The sequence below is a fragment of the Geospiza fortis genome, unplaced genomic scaffold (genome assembly GCF_000277835.1).
Source record: "Geospiza fortis unplaced genomic scaffold, GeoFor_1.0 scaffold240, whole genome shotgun sequence".
NCBI lineage: Eukaryota > Metazoa > Chordata > Aves > Passeriformes > Thraupidae > Geospiza > Geospiza fortis.
This window is the reverse complement of record NW_005054379.1, coordinates 2,489,478-2,513,661: the sequence shown is the minus strand read 5'-3', so window position 1 is coordinate 2,513,661 and position 24,184 is coordinate 2,489,478. Positions and strand designations below refer to the sequence as shown.

Sequence of the window (24,184 nt, the reverse complement as noted above, 5' to 3'; positions counted from 1 at the left end):
TCCATGTAAATCACCCTCTTTTGCACACCTGTGTTTTTATATTTTTGTAATTGCTGTCCATTTTTCTTATCTCATTGCTGTTTCCAGTTCATTGGTTTTATCACAAAACATAATTTTTGCCTTTTGTCTCCCACAGGAATGATAGGTTGACGAGTGACTGGTGATTTGGAGTGCTATTCCTAAACCATTACATTAATAAAATAAATAAACCAGGAAAATAAGATTTTACACATAGATCCTTCATTTCATAGTTTTTCTCGAATTGCAAAATATAGACCTGACAAAGCTGGGAAAAATATGGGAGTATTGTATACACACTTAATGGATAAAAAAATAATTTTGTGTGCTAACTATTCTGTCTGGAACTGAAACTGCTTGGATCCATGACAAAACTGCATCTCAAAGAGCTAATGAGATACTGAGCACTTGTGTTTTTTTAAACATAAATCAAAATTTGTGACATTAAGACAGAAATATTACATCAAGAATAAAACCAACAGTAAGTGTGATCTTGCTGCAAACATAAATGAGAACATCAGTGGGAAAACCATCATCAATACAACAATAGCACAAAGATAAACTTACCAGGTTGACACTGCTCATTTTTCAGAATTGTGGTGAGTCTTCCACTACTTCCCTCCTTCAGACTATCTTAATATCAACCTGATAAGAAAATAAATAACAAAAAACTCAACTCCCAACAAATAAAATGCATAAAATAAAATAATATTTTAGACAAAATAACTTGAGTTACTGAAATCCTTGACTAGATTAGTGAGATGGATGATCTTTTTCCTTTCACTGTTTTTATATCTCAAGAGTGAGTACCTAGCACATCTTTGACGTTAAACACTCATAGAAAAGAAAAGCATATCTGTGAAAACTGTTAAAGCTGCATATCTACTCAGTTTTTGGCTGTTTTAAAAATTTAGTAAATAATAATGGAATCTTTAGAAATGTAATTTATGAAGTTGTAGTCATACATGGCAGGAGATAAAACTTGTTGCACATTGAAATCTAGGACTAGAAGTAGTCTTTTATGTCTCATTTTTTTCAAAGTGTACTTAATGCTATTGCAGGTTTATATTACTTAAAAAAGAGCTTACAAAGCACTATAACACAGTAATTGATTAAAAAAAATCATAGCTTTTTTTATGGAGGGAGAAGGTAGGGCAGGTTTAAAGGAAAACATCACTGGGGAGCTGAAATCTACAGCGTGGCGGTTCCTCAATAAAAAGTCCTCCTTCTGGTTATATAACAGTTGTAGTATCATTCTTAAAAGTGATAGTCCAGATAATTAGTTCATGAAATTCAAATAGTCTTCCATATTTCTACCTGGCACGGGGTTTGACTTGAAAATATTGGCTTATTTTTAATATTTTTTTTAATTAGGGTGGCATTTTGGATTCAGGACTTTAAACAACTTCTACCATTTTGGTTTTGAGAAGCACTTGGCTGGACAAGATATCACCAAAAACTAGTACCAAACTGAAAATCTCTTAAGAAGACTGAGATCTCTTAAGAAGATCTCAGTTGATATGCTGTTATTTTTTTCCTGAAATAATCACCCATTAGTTTATCATGCTGACTAGACAGGGTTAGATTAGTTAGGTTTATTTTAATTTTGACGTGCCAGAGAAGTTAGAGAGGAAGGTTTCTTAGCTTAGCAAATGTCTTTTTGCATAATCTAATGCTAATTTTTCTCCAGGTGCACTTTTAGGTATGCTCTTCTAAATCACAGCTTTGTAGAAAAAAGACATAGGCTTGACTTAGCTATCTCAAATATGCTTCCAAAGTTTATTTCTATGACTAACACAAAAACTATCTCTCCACTTTCTATTGTTAAGATCTCAGTCAAGACAACTGCTTGTATTGGAGTAGTCTCTGCTTCTTAAATACCATTGCCTTGCAGGTTTTACAGCCACAATACTGTGATTCATGTTGAGAACTGAACTTAATGTATTAGGCTTTTTTAATTTTTCTATGAAGAAACACAAAGCCACAGACCAATTGTCTGGAAAGGACCTCTGGAAGCCTCTTGATCAATACCCCAATTCATATGCTGGATCAGGACTGAATTCAGAACAAAGAGTCATAAACCTAAGTATTGGAAAGTACATTTTCATGACACATTTAATCTTAAAAGTTAATAAACAGCTATAATTTTAGCAATTCTCTGTCATTTTTACAAATGTATAAGGGCTAATTAACATAATTTAGTTGGCTTTGATTACTATTTTAAAATTATTTGTTTTATATAATTTTCTTTTATCTTATTGCTATCCCTAATTTGAGTACATTACATGTTCTATCTATCCATCCAGTTTTAGATATTCCTGTTCCATATCTGGATCAATGAATGCATTAAAATTTGCCCCATTTATGTGACAGAAAATCTTTTCCTTCAAACTACTTTTAAAGCTAGCAAAAATAGTTGCTTCATCCTCTGTGTAATGAACGATAAGTTTTCTAAGAGTAGACATTTTTTAATAATCTACTTAGATGGTATGAAGGTTACCAGAATGATTTTTGTGTTGTTTCATGACTTGGAGAATGTTTTTTTACTGTCATAAACCAGGAACACTAGAAAATTTCTTCACTGTTCAATTGACTACTTTCAGAATGCACTGTTTAAATAATTTTCCTTCTAAAGTGTTATGAAGAATTATGTTGTGTCAGATGCACTGCTAAGTGGTACTCCAATATTGACCTGTGTTATACACAGGTATAATACGGGTCAATATTAGGAATTGAGGAAGGCTGTAAGAATACTCACTTGACTTGTGAGGCATTTTGTAGAGTTCTTGACAACAAAAACTAAGTAGCATAAGTCAAATTCATTTGTTAATGAAGATGAAGAGGCAGTCAAGGTAACCCCAAGAGGCAAATATAGAATAGAAATAAGCACAAACTCTTCAAGAACTTGGGATTAAGGCAGGCAAGACCTTTGACGTTTCTTCTTAAAATATTAATGCCATTCAAAAGATTCAACTACTGAACTTCTGGATTATGCATAAAGGGTGACATGATAAAAGATTTAAACTCAATATGCTGAACATAAGTGTCTGCTTAGAATCCTGTACCTTTACATACTGAAAAGTCAAGGCCAAGAATTAAAGCTTAGTTCTTGTTTCATTATACACATTTTTGTCATTATGGTAAGATCAATCATAAATTATTGTCTCACTGGGAAAAGAAGAGAAGCAGAGAAAATGGAGACTTTGATTTATAGTTCTTTTCTGGAGATAATCTAGTAATTGCTTCAGAAGAAATTATTTTCATGTTTTACCTGACTTTGGGCCAGTACCTGAGCAAAACTAGCTGTCACAAAATAAAAAATAGTTAAAAAAATTAGGATCTACTCTGGAAGCATGGCTATCAGAAGAATACACGAGAAATTTTAGTTCAATTTTTATAACATTTATGTCATGCATTCAGTGTGTACTTGGCACTAAAGAGAAAGCAGAAACTGCCTCTGCCCTTCTCTGACACACCCATCCTGAAGAGTCCTAGCATTTCCATAAAGGCATTTTCTTACTTCAAGCACATGCCTTATTCCCTCCTCTAAATTTTTTACTAATGAACTTAAAATGTACAGTGAAACCGCATGACCGAGACAGTAAAATTATAGCACAAGAAATGGAAAAAATTAAAAGAAAAGCAGAAACACTAACTGCCAATGTTCAGAGCAATAATGTGAGAGTCCTCTGCTTGGAGTAAAGCCTAATTTACTTTCATAGAACCATGTTTCTCTAAACATATTTTACTTGACAATTATAATCCTATTTCACATATCTAATGCAGTTTCATAGACTCATAGAACAATTTGCTTTGGAAGGGATATTTAAAGGTCCTCTACTCCAAATTGCCAATTGGCATTTTCTCAAAATTTGTTTCCTTTAATGAAGTGCTTCAGCAAAAACACCTCTCACAAATTTTTCATTATAATTACCTATACAAAGATATAATTTATCTAGCACGATACTTTCCTAATGGACTAACCAGAAAGAATTTCCTCCAGTCCTCACATTAGGGCAGAAACATTACATGATCTATATAAATATTAATGTCTTGAGACTAACAGAACTAATGGAATAACTGTGGTAGATCCATGTTTTTATCATATTAGATATCAAATTTTGGTTTGCATCTGTCTGTGGGCAATGAGTACTCATTTGTTTTAGGATAAACTTACTACACGACTTGCAAAGAGAAAGAGAGCCAAAATTTTTCCTAATACATGACTGGAATTTACTACACTGAAAGAAGAGCTACTCTATGGTCAGAAAGTAATAAAAGAAAAAAAAATCTCTCTTTCTTTTTCTCTCTTTCTTTCTTTCTCTCTCTCTCTCTCCCTCTCTCTCTCTTTTTGGAGAATAAAAAAGGAAAACAGCAAGATATATCCTCAGTAGCAAATCACGTTCAGATTTTTCACAAAAATTTAAGGATTTGACTGTTTAAATAATAAGATAACTGCTTATGAATGATGGCCAAACACAGACATCTTATTATTTTGATTATGCTTATGACTTTTAGAGGTTTATTAAACATACAGGTGACATTCAGCTCTGATCTTTAAACTGCCAGTACTAGAATCCAAGAGCATTTACAAAAAGGTTGCTCATTTTATACAAGAATCCTCACTTTCCCTTAGCAGTATTGGAAACAGACTGCTGCTGAGCTTAACATCTGGTCTGAGTAAATAAAGAAATTCTCAGGGTGAAGAAATCACATTTTGCTAAGTTGTTTAAGTGTCTTCCCAGCTGAGAAATCAGAAATATCTTACCCATAGAGAAATGTGAAAAATGACGGAGGACATGATAAGCATTTGAATTAGGAGACATTATTTGAATTTTTGAGGGCTTATTTTTTGTGCTGTGATTTTATTTTTTTACCTCTCACAACTAGGAATATTGAGGGACTGTTATCTTACTTACTAAACAGGACCTATTAATTTCAAAAGGACTATTTATATAAAAACATACTTTCTCAGTGTAATCAAAGAATGTTAAGGGTTGTTTTTAATTGTGTGCCACAGAGAAAACGAAATGGCACCTGGAGAAAAAGCAGCTTTCACCAGGAAACCTACTATTAACCTATTAACCAGTTAACAGAACAGGAGGTATCTACAGTCTGACATCCCCAGCTTTATGAGCAGATGAAAATAAATTTTGTAATTGATTTCTCAAATGGCTGCATTAAATAGAATGCTCTTCTGCCTAACAGCAAATATCCCACTCATGATATTAAAATTCAATGGCACACTTTCTAGAAGGATGGTGTGCACATATATACATTTCAGCTGCAAGGCATCTGAGAGATCCTGTCTCTACCCACAACTGATACCACAACTTAATTTATAACTTGAACAAGATGCAATGAAGAGCCTAAGAGCAGTGGGCTTGAAAACTAAATATTTTATGAAATTGATCACAGGTAGGAACCCACTATTTTTTTAATAGAAAAATCAGATCACTTGCATGATTTGTTTGAGCACAAGTTAAGGATTCAATGTATTGTTAGGAAATAGTGAAAACAAGATTTCCTATAAGCAGTAAATTAGTTTTTTAATCATAGCCAGCAAAATGTTTTTCAATTCAGAAATACAGTGACTCCCTAACTGCGATTTCCTATTCTAAAAAGTCAGTTGGTGTTACACAGTCTTTTAGAAACAAAAACGTTTTAGGAAATTTGTCTATGGAATTAATGCATGAGTTATTAGGATTCCTATTTCTGGACAGTAGGAAACAGGAACAGCAAAGTAATTCTGAAAAAAATAGGCTATTTATTGATAGTATTTGAAAGGGACTCCTGCTAGTGGATCTTTAAACAGTAGATACACTTAATAAAAATATTTTACTTTAGATTGTTTTGTATTAAAACCTTTATTTCTCTAACAGATTATATTCTTACATCATAAGGATGGTTTATCTATTGACAAGTCAATTGACTATCCATTGATAAAGTGCTTTTTTGAGTAACACAAGCATTTTGTATTTGGGTGAAATTAAGTGAGTTTCAATATAAATAAAGAAATTAGGAATGTGCAAAAATTCAGGGAGTATTTAGCAAGATATTGCTGTGACAGATGCAAATACAGGCAGATACAGCATGAATCAGTGCAATGGAATTATTATTTTAAGTAAAAGATCTAAGAAAGATTGTTATATTATGGAGCTTACTCTAAAATAGAGTGGTATAATCCTCAACAATTAAATTTTTTGGCTTCTGACACTGAGATGGAGAGACTGTAGGAAAAAAAATTATATCAAGCATTATTCTAAGTAATGCCAAAAGTATAAGTAACCATGTTAAATCTGTGTTTTGTAGTTCAGTATTAGATGAAAAAATGTATGTTTAAGTGTGTTCTATCTTCGTATAATTTCACAAAATGCTAAATTGAGTTCTATCCTGAGGCCTCTTAAAATTTCAGACCCTTTTCTTCCTACTCATCATTATTTCCCAGCTATACTCCTCATTTACTAAAGTGAATTATTTTTATCCCAAGAGATATACATTTTACTTAGAAATACACTAAAGAAAAATGCAAATGCTGTAAAATTCTCTGACATAGTGAAGTGTGGGGTGCTCACTGGAGGCAGTCATGGGTAGTGACTGCTCTGTCCCTCGGGAAATGGTAGATGGGACAGGCAGAGAGATTTTCTACTCATTCACAGCTCATGCTGCCAAATAGTTCACTGCACAAAATACGCTTCCCTCACATTTACAGTTTGCATTTTTCATGTTTGCTTCTCTGATATTTCCCACAATGACAACTCTGATAGATACCAGAACATTTCTGAAAGAGCCCTTCCTCAGGGATTTCTTAGACTTCAACCAGTTTAAGCTGTGCCACAATGATTTTCTGAGCAGACTTCTTAGTTTACATTAGTTCCTGCAGTCAAGCTAGTGGGTAGTACCTATATTTCACAGAGACAATACAGTAAGTCACATTAAGCTAGAAGAGCTAATGTTATTTCAGACAAAGATTTCATCTTACATTTCTAATTATTTTAATTATGATAATACCATATACTATAGTATTGGGAATTCTACATTGAGAATACTAGAGAACACTATACTGAGAATACTACCTTGATCTATTTATTATCAGCTACTCAGTAACTAAAAATTGTCTTTCAAGAACAGATTATTTCAGCCTAGTACTCCGAAGGGTGCTCAAATCTACCTCAATGTTGAATTATATCCTTGTATTTATCAGTTCCTTTCTTGATGCTTATTGCAGCAAGATGACCCCCAGCTGGGGAATAACGTACAGTGACTCTATGATCTCAGAAGGCTGATCAATTACTTTATTAAGCTATACTGTATTATACTACACACTACACTAATACTATGTTGTATGCTCTATACTAAACTAAAGAAAAACCCGTGACCCCTTACAGACAGTCACAACACACCCTTGACCTAAGTGGCCAATCAATCCAAACAACCATCACCAGAGTCCAATTAACAAATCAGTTTTGGTAAACAGTCTCCCTAACACATTCCACATGTGCCAAACAACACATACAGCAAGTAGAGATAAGAATTGTTTTCTCTTCTTTCTCTGAGCTTTCTCACTGCCTTCCCTAAGAGAATCCTGGGAAGGTTGTGCCTGCTGCTCTCTGTGAAGAGAACTGTGGCCACAGACACTAACACTTTGTACTTTCCTATCATGTTAGTCAAGTTCAAAATCCAACCTTCATCTACTGGAGTGCTTAGGATTTTATGTTTCCTTAACCTTCTGAGTCGTCTTCTTCTTCTTAACACGACAGATTTTGTCTTTAAGGCTCTATCTATGATAGCAGCTGAACATAATGTTTTTTCTTATTTGCACCCATCCTTTCCACCCCAATCTTCTTTTCAATTCTTCTACTAATGTTGTCTTTCTCTCATCAACTCAAAAATAGCATACTGGAAGGAAAAGCAGAATTTGAACCTGGAATTAAATATGACAGTACTTATGCTGCAATAATTTTCTGCTGGCAAATTATTATTAGGGAAGGTAAAATTTGGAAAGTTTTGGCTATCTACTATCAAAACATAGATGTATAACTGGTTAATAGAAAGTTATCTTAATAATTTTTGAGGTTAGTATTTCCAATTAATCTCCTCAATTTGAATGCAAGTATTAAAAAGGCAGAATTTCGCCACCAAATAAACAACAGTATTTGAACTCCCCCAATCAAATTTCATTCTTCTGGAAATTTCAACCCCTTGTGTCATTGTAGGGTACATTGTGCTAATTTGTAGCTTATTGGCAATTTACTGTTGGAACATCACAATGGTAATCCAACAATCAATAAAATTTGCTGACAATTCCTTGAGTAAAGGAAACAATTTATGGGAGCTTCCAGGTTCTTCTTGGCTAGTGCTTCTGAGCAACTCAACCTCTATGACTTAGGAGCACCCAGCCGTCAGCCCTAAATAGAGTTGCGTCACTCTGTGATACTGCATGCACAATTATGTGAGGATATAGATTTTGCATACATAATGATAGCGTGGAGTAATGTGTAGAATAAATCATTAGCACTACAGTACAATGCCAGTGTGTGAATTTATGAATGACTTGATTTGAAATTTAACTAATCAGATTGAAAAGTATAGATTCATGGCATCACAGAATGGTTAGGGTTGGAAGGGACCGTAAAGACCATCTAATTCCAATCCCACTGCCGTAGGTGGGGATACGTTCCACTAGACCAGGAAACTCAACGCCCCTTCTAGGGACTCGGCATCCCTAACTTCTCTGGGCAACCAGCTCCTCTGTCTCACCAATTTCACAGGGAGGAATTTCATCCTGAGCAGAGACTGACTGACATACAGTGTAGCTGTTATTTTGTCGGTATCAGACACTTCCAGAAAAGGAGTATTGTGTATAGATATACATAGATAACCCATGCACACAAATGCACTATCAGTTGCAACATAGACCCTGTCCAGCATCAATTTTCAGACATATTATGTGGGGAAGTACAATATGCATAGTCTAGGAGATCCTGTCATTCTCACCATCACGTAGAGAGTAAAACTTTGATTATTACATACAACGCTGTTTGCAGGATGCATGTGCAAGCATACAGGGTTTTTGTTTCTTTTATTCCATATCTAGATATTTTTTCCAAAGCAGAAAGACAATTGGACTCATTGTTGTTACCTTTTAGGGTGTTGTGAATCTGTGTTTCCAAAATAAATATTATTTATTTTTAAATTATTCATCTTTAAAAAACCCAAAAAACCTTCAGTAACTTCAACACAGTTTAAAACATACTTATCACTAGAAATTTTAAAGGTAATAGAATGATAGTAATAAAAAAAAATATATATTTGATATTTTTCATACCAAAGGTGAAATTTTTGTCCAGGCAGCTTAACCAGTAGCTCAGTGATTATTCTTTTTTCCATTTCATAGAGGCCCTTGTTTTCAATGTTGCTACAATCTTACTAGTAAATATCAAAATACCGCTTTGCAGCTCTTGTTGTAAACTTTATTTCACTGTAATACAGGTCTTGCTGCAACTTGTTATGCATTACATACTCATTCAGTTAAGCTATATTTTTAGTGTGTGTCTTTCTTATATAAGTTTTCATTTTTAGTTCAATTCCATTCTGTTCTTTATATGCCTAAATTTCTTTAATAAAAAGAGCTACAATATTTCTACATATTAAATTTTTACTACGTTTATAAAATACCATAAATATAATTGGTTCTATGTAGTTATTAATATTTATATTTGAAATATTTTCCAAATATTTTTAGACAATGCTGATATTAATTAAGAAATGTTAAATTCCCAAGACAATTTACATAAGAATGGAAGAATCCAGGAGAGAAAGAACAATCATGAAAGAGCCAGAAATTATAACTGAGAGATAAGGGGTATGATAGATAAATCAGTTTGTTCAACACAAGAGAAGGCTGAGGTAGTACATCACTTGATGTGAACAGGCTAATGATTAACTGTTTTCAAGTTCCACTACAAGTTGGACAGCAAATATTGATTCAACTTCGTAAAACAAACCCTTTGGGCAGTTAAATAATGTAGAAGCCTTCTGTCTTGCATAAATCTGGCAACCAGGAAATGAATCTGTCAGGAATGACCTGGCTATAATGAAGTCCACCTCAAGATCTTGCTCACTTGCATCTACTCTTTGTATGTTCCTTAGAAACAAAAATCTACCTGAGAAATTAAATATTGTTTCAATAACATCAGGATCTGTGAGATTAAAATTAAAGTTTAATATTATATGATATCTGAGCATGCATAAAGCTTGCTTTCTACAGACACAGAGCTTTGAACTTTTGCTGTGACAACAAAAACTTCAAATTTATTCTCAAAAAATGTACCCATGATGCATATGTGTACCTATTAGGTATCTGGAAAAATTCAGCAATGACCTTGCAAATAAAACACACAATTACTGGAAAGTAAGTCTGGCAAAAAACCCCATATGTAGACCTCACATTTGTTGAACTTAGAAAGTAACAAAAACCAATTTACAACAAAATCTTTTTTGTATAATTGAATTAGCAACTCATTCTGGTTTTTTTTTTTTTCTTTATAACCTTAAAGGCACTTGAGACTTCCTCTGTCCAGGACCTGGATAACTAATTCACTTGAATTTCTGAGACCTTGATTGGTGTTCTGACTTCTGCAACATAAATCCTTATGGTCAAAAACTTGCTCTATCTGAGTTAAATCACATTGCTCCAGGTAAGGCTGAGAAATACCAAAGATTTACTCATCATCCTCTCAGGAAGGTACATAGACAGGGATGTTAAAATGTAAGTGCCAGAAAATCCCACAGCTCAAGTACTGAAGTCAATCTTTACTGGGCTGCCTAGAAATTCTCCTTTGTAAATAAACAGTGCAGAGTTTGGGTTTCTTAACTTACATAGGAGACCTACTGATATATTACCTCTGCTCTGAGGGGAGGGGAAAAAAAGTAAACAGAGGAAAGTGATTTCATTTATAAATTAAAATGCCTCTGATTTTTCTTTTTTTTGAATCAGTTTATAGGATTTTCAGCTAGATGAAGGTTACTCCAAAATCTTCAGTCCTTCAGATTACATTCTGAAAAGTCTTGTGGTAACCTAAAGGTGACTGGAAACACATTTTAGAATCCAGCACTGCAGGGCATTTCAGATAAGTGCTTAAAGTATACAAAAAACTACAGAACCTTCAGCAAGAGTTTAATCTGTAAACTACTTCAAAGTAGTCCACAAAGATTAATTCTGTTGCCTCCTGCAGTTAGAATATTACAAAATGTGCATTTTCACCAAATATTTCAGCACATGTACATAACTGCTAACCAGCCTAAACTAATTTTCAGTTGTTCTCTTTTTACATTATTTTTTTTCTTTTCCTTGCCACAAAACTGAAGTCACAAAATCAATTTTCATTCACCAGAATGCTTGAATTTCAACAAAGAAGCACACAGATCTAGTTTCATCAGTGTGAAAGAAACACTGTAATTTGCAGTCCAAAAATCTGTGTGCTGAAATTGTGGGAACTTTTACAAGGGGAAAAATATATGGGAATGCCACGGTTCTAAATTATTGATAAGTAGTCTTATCAGCATTACAATCTGAAATCCAGAGGTATCTGCTTTTTTGAAATCACGATTCTACTTTTGTTTTTAAAGATAACAAAATATAATTTAAATGTAAAAATTAATTAAAAAAGTAATACCCACACTACAAAATTTTATTATTCTATACAATACAGCATATGAATAAAAAACACCAGTAAAAAGCTTTAATGCATACCAATAGCTTTTTAGTATCTTAGAAATGTACTTTCAAGACTGCAAAATGTTATATTTTAAGTGAAGCTCCTCATTAGACAGTATGAGGCATGAAAGATAAGGCATGAAAAGAAGGTAAAAAAGCCCTTCCTAATAGCCCCTGTGCAGATAACATAGGGCAAAGACAATCAATACTCATGCTTCATTTGTTTTATGGTTTTGAACATTTAAAGACAAAATGTTAGTATTTTCTGTCCTGTTGGGCCTCACAGACTTGCAGCAGTAATGACAAAACAGCAGTAATGACAAAAAAAGATTTGCATATTTGCATTGCGACTTATATGAATTCATATCCCAGTGGCAGGTGGCTATTATTCTCCAGTATGAAAAGTAACACCTACTCCATTAGTCTGGATTCACTAAAAAAACACATTGTCCTACTACTTGGGATAGTCATCAAAATGACACAAACAAATCCAAAGTATCATAAACACAGTATAAAATCAAATAAAATATATGCCAATAATATAAACATCACATTAAATACTTTCATAAATAAGACTAACCTTTACAATCTGTGCCTCTACTCCTGACTGAAAAATGAGACAACATAAAACATATATATTTTCAATCCCTTATTCATGGTATTTGAACAATTATTTTCTGGACGTGTTTAAATATAATTTTGTGTGACAGTCGTGCTACCATGTTTCAAAGCCTTACAACCTCAATCAGATGCAGTTCTTAGAAACAAATATGCTTTATTAGAAACAAAACTAGGAGAGCCAATTTGTGAAAGAAAATTTAAGAAAAGGTTGTGCTGGAAAAACAGAGTATTTCGTCATGTTCTTTTAAAAACTGAGTGAAGCAATTTTATCATATTTAAAACATACAGCATGGTTAAGATAGAAGCTGGTTAGTCCTCTATAAAACAGTTTTAGCTAATAATAATAGCCTAAATGAGACATTAAGGCTTTTTCTAATATTCAAGAGAAGTAAGAAACATCTTGAACTTCCACAAACTTTTACCTGCAGTTTTCCTGTATGTATAACAGCCTGGGAGACTGGAAACAAGACATATCCTATAAGCCTCTACATTAATTTTTTTCAACTGACTGGCTTCACTCCTTCAACCTGCTTGGCAGTGCCCCTATTTTTATCACTCCCCAAAGAAAACAGTTGCTGCATATACTCACTCCAGTAATCACTCATACAGATAAGATTTGACCTCTCGTTTACAACAGGTTTCACTAATGTTTAAAAGTCAGACTGCACTATTAATCTATTTTCTAACCTGTATAATACTACATATAAGTGATTTTTTTAAGCTTCTGAAGGAAATTAGAATCCAATATAATTAAACTGTGTTTCACTTTGCTTGATCTTTTATGAGCAGAGATAAATCAACAAAGATGAGTTGCAACTTCATAGCAAGGCAAATTATGCTTACAGAATCGAGAGTTTGTACCAAGTACAGCTCTGACAGAAGTGACTAAGAGGCTGTAATGGATAAACACCTCCAGGCATGTCTACAGGGCAGCACTCACCACCGCAACAAGTGCATGCAGTTCTAGGACTGGTAATATTCTGCTGAGCAGATTTTATATCTGAAGTTATTGTCATCTATCTCCCAGAGCAGAGATGCAAATCTTGAAGAAAATAAATTCCCTTTTCAGACTTACTTTGTAAAACTACTCTCTACACAAACTAAATGCATTAACATCTGGAACTCTCCCTGATTTATTGGGCTCTTCCTCTTTGGCACACTGCGCACGGAAACCTCAAGTACTTTTTCAGTATGCTCTCACTGACTCCAGTCACACCAAAAGATGGTGGTAATGAATGATTAGGATAAGTCATTGGTGGAGCCGTTGCCACAAATATTTTAATTTAAAGCTTAAGTGGCAAAGAAATAACACTTCAGTGCTAATCTATTAAAAAAGCTTTGTAATTACAATAAATGGAAATATTTTTATCTTTATATGAGGCCACCAATGGAATGCCTCATAATATTTGACATTAACACAACGGGTGTTATGCCTCACAGATTTACAAAGCAGAGTTATTTTCTAAATAACATATCTTAGAATTGCAGCTTTTTCTACAACACCACAGAATTTAAGTTTATATCTCTCTTGAGATTTCTTGACTGTCAGGGCCTCAACACAGAGAAATAGATACTGTAAAATGTATTTTTCTGTGTCATATAAATTGCTGGAGAATTTGTATGCTTAAGTTGAAAGAAAGCACATATGCTAAGATATAGAGTACAGGCTGGAACAAGATTTGGGACTCGCATCCAATGACTACTGTAATCTAAAGCTGAAATGAAAGGATGGTATCTTAAAAACTACCAGATGCACAAATTGTCTGATACATTTTCCATTAAAAATCTGCTAGAGATACACAAAATCCACTTCCTTCCCAATCTTTTACATATTGTTGATTGTACATTCCCAAATTATGTATCTGAAAGAAATGCCATGGGCAGCAATATCCTTCCTACAACAGTACATGACTGTTATAAAAAGAGAGAAAAGAGTGAGAAAGAATCTATCAGCAGTACCTGATACCTGCATGATGGTGCTGCAACCAAAGGATGTAATTAATTTCCCTGGCAATCCCTTTTGTAATGCCAGATAATATTTAGTAGCGTAACCACTCTGAAGAATACAATGGGATGAAAGAAGAATAAACAAAACTATAAAAACAAAATTGCCATAAACTTTAAATTTAATATGTTTTTAAGTGTGAGCAAAGAATTTACAGCTACCACACTGCAGTGAATTTTAAGGATGATATTCCTCAAATTATTGTTCCTGCTAAACAACACATCTCTGGCTCATTCTGCCTCCCCATACCCCTTCCTCAGCAACAGGATGGGGAGGAGAATTGGAGACGTGAAAGGTAAAGATCAAGGATTGAGATAACAATTTACTGGAAACAGCAATGAGGTAAGGAATGGACAGTACCAATATTGATATTAATGTTGTGTGCAGGAAAGATGATCAATTCACCTGCAAATGCCCACCCCACGAAACCTGATGTTACACTGGCTGGAAGGGACCCCTGTTGCCTCCACTTGAGGTGTGGCGTCCTGGGTCAGGAACAGCACGGCGGAAAACACTCTTTGCCTGCTCGGGCCAATCACTCGCAACACCAATGTGGTCGACGGTAAAAGGCGTTTAATAACGGTAGAACAGGGTAATTTATAGCAAGGGTTAACGGCTTAACAGTAGAAGGGGAGGGGCTCCTTCTGCATGTAACATCGCGTTATCTCGCGGCTCTCCAATCTCACATAGGTGTGAGGTGGTACAGGATAACCTCCAGGTCTGGGTTACGCCCCTCCTGGCTACAGCAAAAAATTACTGTCTTGGCCAGAACCAGGACAAATACTAAACTGCTTTAATAATAAAACTTTTATTACTCACAAGGGAAATATTTGGGAAGAAAAGAAAAAGAGAACCTTGAAAGTAAGGTAGAAATTTAAATAAAATATTCCGTTTCAATTATTCAGATAATCCTTTTTTTATTAATTCTTGCTAATTAAGAGTTCCACAAAATTAAAGAGGAAGATTTTATGGGTTTTGACCTTGATGAGGTGAGGAGGGGAGATAAAAGATGCAGGAGCAAAAGCTATCAGGAAATATTTAAAAATACTTAAATAATACTGATGAGCAGAATAAAAAAGTTTTGGTTCTTTTTGCATCTCTAACAATTGTACCGACAAAATCTGTCTTATGATTTTTAATTAAATAATGCTTCCTAGGCTTGATATTTCAAATATAGCAAGTTTAAAAGAAACTGGAAAATTATAATATTAAGATCTACATGGCATTTGACTTCCTGTGTACAGCTCTGAGATATTCACTTGGATCCAATCCATCTTTTTGTAATATCTTTGCACAAAGTGGTGAAACAGGATCTCTAATGTTATCCAAATATTTCACTCTATCCATTGTGCAGATAACTGTCCCTCAGACTGGCCTGTGAGTATTAAATACGTACAAATCCCAGAACAGACTGGGCAACTGGGGGAATGAGATGCTGGAAAACAGTGCCATGGAAAGGAACCTGGGAGTCCTGGCCTGTGTCAAGTTGAACATGAGTCAGCAGTGCCCTGACAGCAGGAGGGTCACCTGTGTCTTGGGGTTCATCAGGCACAGCATCACAGCCAGGCAAGGGAAGGGATTGTCCTGCTCTGCCCTGCTCTGGGGCAGCCTCACCTTGAATGCTGGGGGCAGTTTTGGGTGCCACAATGTAAGAAAGACATTGAGCTTTTAGAAGATGCCCAAAGGAGGTCAATGAAGGTGGTGAAGGACCTTGGGGTGAAGCTGGATGAGGAGTGGCTGAGGTCACTTGGTCTGTTCAGCTGGGAGAAGAAGAGACTGAGGGGAGACCTCATGGCCTTTACAACTTCCTTGCGAGGGCAGAGGAAGGGCAGACATTGATCTCTTCACGCTGCTGACCAGTGAGAGGACTCAAAGGAATGGCCTTAAGACAAGCTGGGGGATGTTTAGGTTGGATATCAGGAAAAGGCTCTTCCCCCCGAGGATGGCTGGTCACTGGAACAGGCTCCCCAGGAAAGTGGTCCCTGCACCAAGCCTGGCAGAGCTCAGGGGGTGTTTGGACAATGCTCTCAGGCACATGGTGTGACTCCTGTGAATGTGTTGTGCAGGGCCAGGACTTGGACTTGCAACTTAGCATATCCTGTTATTTGATTCTTAAAAAATGCCTTTGCAAACAAAAATGAAAAGAAATTTTTTATCAATTGTCAGTAAAATGTCTTGTGTTCCTTTTTCAATTATTTTTTATATTTTCAAGTCTTAAGTTTTCATTTTGATTAATATACAAATGTGTAATTTCAGCCTGAAGTATAGGTATTGTGGAATGACAAAATAATTGTTTGTCTGGCCATCACATGAATTCCTAATGTACCTTTGAATAATTACTTCTATCTACTGGGGATCATTTTCAAGAGCTGAAAATAGAGATAATACTGTCTTATGAATATAGGCATAAAAGTATTTAATAACTAGTAAATAGCTGTGACATGTGCTTTAATAGGTTATTTTTCACTAGTTCATCGAGGTCAGCAGAGAAGATAAGATAGAGACCATATCCATGTGGTTTTAAAGGTTTGTCAGAGTATGTCCTTAAGTATATTGATTACTGCTATTAATTTCTGCTATCATACTCAGGTAAAAAGAGAAAAAACAAAAACAAAATTCAAAATATACTTATCCTTGGATCAGAATTCTGGTGTTGCACAGTGTGGTTTTACCAGGAGGGCTGACAGGGTCAGACATGAAATATTGTCATTCCTTTATGGAATGATCAACAGTTTCTGCAACCCCATTAATACAGAAAAACTTTTAGGCATAAGCCATTATCTCTGGTGGAAACAATCCCTTGAGGTAAAATCAGTCATCAAATTTACTACAAAAGAAATTATGGAAGGGCATGTGGTCTCACTGTACATCTTAGTTATTTTAACTATTATTTATACTCTCTCTCTCTAATCATATTTTATAGTCTTTCAAAACACATGCTTTACAGAGCCTGAAATTTGATGGAATCCATGGGATTTAATGAACAGCACCAATAAATAGCAAATAGAAAACTAAAGTGAGAATTTTAAAGTTTTCATTATTAATTTAACTCTCTTCATAAAGAAAATGATAAGAGTGTTTGCATTGATTTAATGGCAATCAAAGAAAACATTTCTTTGGGTATTTTGGGGGATTTTTTGTCTTCTTTTTCAAAATAAACCTACTCTAGATGTCAATACAGATAAAAGAACTTTGATTTAAACAAAAAAAAATGGTCCACGTAGTGAAAGATTTATTCCTGGTGGAAATCACCACTACTTATTTCAAGTGGATTGATTCACCAAGATCTATGTATTGCTAGACCTTCAAATCAAAAACTGAGAAACAGTACCCCCACCTATACAAAACATCAACAAGGGCATGTTATTTCTTTACGTAAAAGACAATAAGACTGTTCTTTGTGTGGACAGGTTAACCAAAAGAAGTACTGTAATCCTCCTCCTAAAGAAATTACTCAGTGAAATCCTTAGCAATCACCACAACCAAGAACATAACAATAACACCATTAAAAAAAGTTTGAAAAAAATGTGGTAGTAACCACATAAAAGTTGAATTTTTACAAGTATTCTCATACTTAGCACTAGTTTCACTGTTGATATCTTTCAAAAAGGACGAAACACCAACAGTCTTCAGTTTTTTCTACAACCTTTGATCATACAGTTTACAAAATTCAACTTACACAGCCTAAGAATCAGCAAGAAATAAATGAGTTATTTTCATTCTCTGCTGACCCAGATAGTGGTACTGCTGAATTGCTCATCTGTGACCAAGCTTTCTCAAACCACACACTGCAATGTTCTGACTTAGTAATACCTCTTTAGCATACGTTTTCTCCTCCTAAGCTTTTTTTGAGGTCTGTCCCTCTCTTCCTCTTTCAGACTCCCCTTGTTCCTTCTCAGGTGATATCTTATATATGTTGGCGTTGCTGCAGTCCCCCAGGAAACAGAAATTCAAGTTTTAAGCTGTGTTCCTCATCTGTTCAGCTGAGAATTGAGAATCTTTTTCCTAAACAGGAGTGCCCTACTCACTGAACTACTAACTACCATTATTAAAAGCAATTTCTCATGATCACTCGTGGGAAAGAAATCCAAACAACAGAAAAGAACCAAAGAACCCACAATTGTTTAGCTAGATAGAGGTGTTTCTGTGGTCAAAATGGATGGTGGTATTACAATACTGTCAGCGCTGCTACTGGAATTCCAGCACATCACATCATTGAGCTACTTGGGATCATACTGGTAACTCACAAACCAGTGGACGTTTGTCCACCCAGCTCAATCTGCCATCAAGTATTTAACTTGGAGTGTTTGATTGTCATATACATTGTAGAAAAACATGCTTCATCTGCCCATGCTTAAATGCACTGTCTATATACATTCTCTCACCATATTCTTGGGTTTTATCAACTCTGCTACTGAGAAATTATTCAGCTCTATTAGCTCTTTGAAGAAAAGAAGAGCTTGTTCCCTTTGTCTGTCTTAACCGACTTACTGCCTTACATGAGACTGCACACTGCCATTTCAATTCAGCAATTAACATTTCCTTATAGTACCGTGGAATATCATACTATAGCAAAGAAAATGTTAAATTAAGTAGTATTTTATTATCTGTTTTTAAGTGTTTCTGTCAAAAATTGTAAATTCTCAAGCAGTACAATGTATAGATTATTGAAATTTTAAAAAAAGACAACATCACTTTAATTCTTTGATTTCTGCACTAGATTTCTTTACAAGATAGCATTTGAGGAAACAGCTAAAATAAAAAGGTGTTAGTGTAAAAACATCCTCCTTGCCCTCTTCTGCTCCACAACTACCACAAGAGTTTCAATATGATTAGAATAGTGCAATGTTCCTTTATGCTAAACTGATTATCTGTGATCTAATATTATGATATGAAATATATAAATATAAATAAACTAAAATCTTTATGTACTCCTCAAGTTTAAACAAAAATATCAATCAGAATTTCAGTAAATAATGAGTAAAACTGAAGGCAGGACTCTAAAGAGTTCATTGATATTTCCTGATTATGAATGGGAATAATACTGGCTTCAAATGTCTATGCATGTTTGTTACTTTTGACTGTTACTTGAACCCTTTAGTCTAAGACTAGAAAGAACATTGAAGAATACCGTGTCTTTGATGCACTATATGTCATCTAAGAATATGCATGTCTTCTGAAACACATCCAGAGAATTGCTGCAGTGATTCTGAAGGGTGAGACATAAGTTCTCAACTTATTATTAACAGCTTGAAAAAAGAGATGCATATAAGAGACCAGTATCATCCTAAATAATTGTAAAGAAATTTAGAAGGACAGAGGCTTCAACTTTTTTGAGTGTAATTCTGTAGTACTTAAGAAGACTGCAAAAAATACATTCAAATACATTAACATTCAAGCACAAAGAAATTTGATTAAAAGTAGCATCCATTTTTCAAAACAACAAAGTTGTTTGCTCCAAAAACTAGTGGAAGGTGATGTCAGAAATTGGTGAGGAACCTATTAAAATAGGTTTTGAATAAAGAGGGAGATGGAACCAGAAAAACAAAAACAACCACAACAACAACAACAACAACAACAACAAACAAAAAACAAACAAACAAAAAAACCTACAAAAAAACCCTTATTTAGTAACAGAGGGAAGTCTGGGAAGTGTTTGTTGGTTTTTTTCCCCACCAGTAATTTAACAAAGGGTGAGACGTTTGGCAGTATACTTATTTTACATTCATCTTGTTGAAGCTGTGCATCCTGAATGGATGAAAAAAATATGTTAAAGTGAGATAAAATGAATTGCACTGAAATAGTAGAAAAATACAGAAATAATTTCATTTAAGTAGCACAATTAATAATGAAATTTTGCATATTTTTACTTAATTTGCATTTTTAAAATATTTTCCTCAATTTTCTTTTCCTGTAAAATTAGAACATAAGTTGTAGGTTTAACATCTATACGGCTTAAAATATAAAGCTTCTATTTAAGCAGAAGAGTCAGGGTCTCTAACAGAATCTATAAATAGGTTTCAGAGGTTTGCATTTAATTTTAAGGAAATGAAAGCCCTTAATTATGCATAATAAGTTCTCTCATTGTTGGAAAGAAAATTATATATGGAAAACAATAAAATATAGCTATCAAATAGAAAATATTTCTTTAAAGACAGTGACACACAATTCTCTTTAAATAAATTGTATATACATAGTTTCTGAAAATATTTACTTCACCTAGCATCTAAAACACAGTTCATCAAATGCTGGGATAGGTTTTTAGCTATCCAGACACTAGTAAGCAAATATAAAGTTGCTGAGAGCTACCCTTTTTAGACTGTTTAGGGAAAGGTGGCAGTCTTTTATTCCATTACCACTCCCTTTTTTTATTTTCTTCTGATGGACAAAAATATTCCGAGAAAACAAGGATAATTGGTTGGACTTTTCAAATAGGAAATATTACTTTAAACGGACACACTACATAAACAATGGAGTTAGGAATATGACCTTGGAGCTTCAAGTCTGGATTTAGTTTACTGAGCTACAGCTTACAAAATGCCAGTACTGTGTATACTGCCATATGTTGTCTAAATATCTTAGCATATAGAATTAGGTTGCTGCATGACTTTCTGAATACTTCCCCAGAAGCAATTTCTTCCTAAGCATACAAAATACAGATACTGTGACTTAGCATGCACTAGGAGGTCTCAGTAGGAAATGTGAATTCGGAGAGAATTACATAGGCTTACTGTTCAACACCAAATTGATTTTAAAATTGCTATATGAGAAACTACAGCATAAAGATCTGCACAATTTGGAATCTCTGTTTTTATCCAGACTATTATTTTTAAGAGTTTAGAGGATGTTGAGATTTGAAGTTGGTCATTTCAAAGAAGTGCACATAATGTTCAGCAGTTATGCTTGTCAATTTCAAATCCACTTCCAGCTGAGGTCCAGAACACAGATTCAGGTTCATTTAAACATAAACTTTGATGTTTTCCATCTGACATCTTCAGCCACTGAGCGCTTGTGCTTTGTATTTTATGTAGCCGAAAGTACAAAAATAAACAAACCAAAAGAAAATTACTTCACAAAGAAACATCTTTGCCACAAAAGAGATTCTGCTTGTTTGTCCTTGTGCTGTAAATAAACTTCAGGTTGTTGAAGTTGTGAGATTGCTTTTGGTAAATACTAAGGTTTGATTGTAGATAGCAAAAAGTGTAGACCCGTTGTTCTTTCATTACGCTAGTCTGAGGATCAGATTTGCAATATTCATTCATAACAAGAATGGAGATAACAATCTACTGCCTTCCTGCCAATGGATATGAGAGTGGCTGAACCAGATCAGAGAAAAAATTCATCTGACTGAGGCCAAAGACAGGTGCCTAGGGAAGAGTATAAGCATGATGCAAACATATTTTTGTGATAATAGTAGACTTATGTTCTAGCCAAGTTTCTAGTAATGCACTGTTTATAGACATCCTAAGCAAAGGTATTCTCTTGAGGTTTAACTGTCTTGTATGGATTTTTCTTTCAAGTGCCTCCTGACTACATGTAAGTCCAATAGTTTTTTTATCCTACAGAAACATATACATACCTAAAATACAAGTTTTGTGAAAGGGATATATTCTTTCACTGCTTCTGAAGTGACTTTTGGAAATATTTTTAAAAAAAGAGATATATTGTGGCATTAGTTTGTTATAATAAACATGATTATGCTTCTGCCTGGCAAACCTGATTTTATGCCAACATGTTCAAAATGTAATACCAAAGACACTCCTTCATTAGTTATTTATATAAATCTCCCAGGGATATCTAAAGTTCCAAAACCATTTTTTTTCAGACATTACCAATTGACTACTGTCTTCATTCTTAGGATGAAGAGATTTAGCCCAATGTTTTCAAAAGATTTTGCGAGAATTTTGATGAAATTTTAGAAAACTATTGCTAGCTTATTACAGTTAAAGTATTATTACTAATTAAATTTATTTGACTTTACACAAGGTTACTGACAGGAACAATATTGGAGATTGAAGATACTGAAAGATATTGAAGATACTGAAAGATATTGAAGAGACTGAAGATTTTTCCAGTACAGTATATTATTATATCAAAACTCAATGTCTGCAGCCCATGCCACAATAAGCTTGCAGCATATAACAGATTTTGCTAAATTTGTAGGTAATAGGTACATAATTTCTGTGTGCTTAACTTCATATTTTCAAAATTTACATAACTGTGTCTTTAGAGAGATTGTTAGAAACATATTCCAAATTATCCCAACAAACAGGGATTTTTATACTAAAAATGCATGATGCATATTTTTATCCATATGAAATTTTAGTAAAAGCTAGATTTTCACAAATAGTAAAAGGTCAGTAAAAATGGAAGTTCTAAGGTTGATATAACCATACATATGGCTATATTTTTTAGCTCCAGACTTTTCACCTGATACTGTTGAAGTAATCTTGAAAATAACATATTGTTTTAGCAGTACATTGTCAATAAATGTAAAAGAATACAGTACCAGTACACCTTACATGCTTTCCAAAAAACAGCAGTTATACAAAATTACTCTCAAAGCACTGTAATTTGAATAAAAACAAAATACTGTTTAACAAGAAAAGAAAATGGTAGTTTTCAATGACCAGAGGTAGTAAAAACAAACAGAATAAATCAAACAAAAATCCCCCCCAGATTTGATAGTTTAACATCAAGGTTTTAACATTAGAGGTAATATGGCCAGCTTATGAAATGATTGACAGAAATTATATTAACATAAAAAAGCCTTGCTCTGACTGTATTTGGAAAGCTACAAAAAATTTGTGGTCACTGCAAACTGTGTCAGAAAGGTATATTCCACTTATACGAAAGAATAAAAGAAATAGCTTGGGACTTGGAGTAATCTGTTCCTGAGGTACTCCTTGCTTTGGGGAAGAAGCAAAGGAATTTTAATAGGCATAATGAAAAAATAAGAGTGGTTAAAAATAAGAGTTGTTCAAAATCACAGTAGGTACAGAACTACTGTTATATTACCATCCTTTGAAATTTCCAAAATTACCGAAGAAAAACCGTTAGTGATCTGGCCTGACTTTGAAGTTAGCCCTGGTTTCAGAAAAAGATTGGACTACATACCTGCACAAAAAAAAATCTTTCTCTAACGGCTATATATATCAATGCTGTGCTTGGCAAGGTGATCAGAAGAATATAAGAAAAACTTATTTGCATATGATTCTGTAATGTAGTTTGTGAGGAAGAAAACCGATCTCCCTACTGAGCCAAAGGATGGAGTGTTAACCAGCACTTAAAGTCATAATGTTGCCTCATTTAACATCTGGGGAATACTCAGAGGCCACTCCCTGTCTGAACTAAGGTAGATCAACTAAACAAGCATATTTGACTAGCTTCTTTAGTTCTCAACTCTCTAGTGTTTGTTTGCACCCTTAGCACCTTGTATTATTGCATTTGTACGTTACGTAAATGAAACTACCAGGTTCTCCTACTCTTTCTAGTTCTTCCTTCCCCCAGAGCTGTAACACAGGTCTTTTATCCTACTCTGGAAAAAAAAAAATGAACAGTCACAATCACAGTCTTTATTTCTGTGCTGGTTCACTTGATTCCAGACAGGAGGAACCTTGTCACACTATGTCACTTCTACAGGAAACACCACCAGCCTTCCTTCCTTCCTTCCTTCCTTCCTTCCTTCCTTCCTTCCTTCCTTCCTTCCTTCCTTCCGCCACTTCCTTCCGCCACTTCCTTCCGCCACTTCCTTCCGCCACTTCCTTCCGCCACTTCCTTCCGCCACTTCCTTCCGCCACTTCCTTCCGCCACTTCCTTCC

General features: G+C 34.4%; 1 protein-coding gene across 3 annotated transcripts in view; it reads right to left on the bottom strand.

Moving 5' to 3' along the window:
• LINGO2 (leucine rich repeat and Ig domain containing 2) overlaps positions 1–24,184 on the bottom strand; it is a 317,069-nt gene that overhangs the window by 228,071 nt on the left and 64,814 nt on the right. For all 3 annotated transcript variants that reach the window (XM_031060279.1, XM_005425009.3, XM_031060280.1), the window contains exon 2: positions 586–663. The gene's annotated coding sequence lies outside the window, so the exon portion shown is untranslated. The remainder of the gene's footprint in view (positions 1–585; positions 664–24,184) is intronic.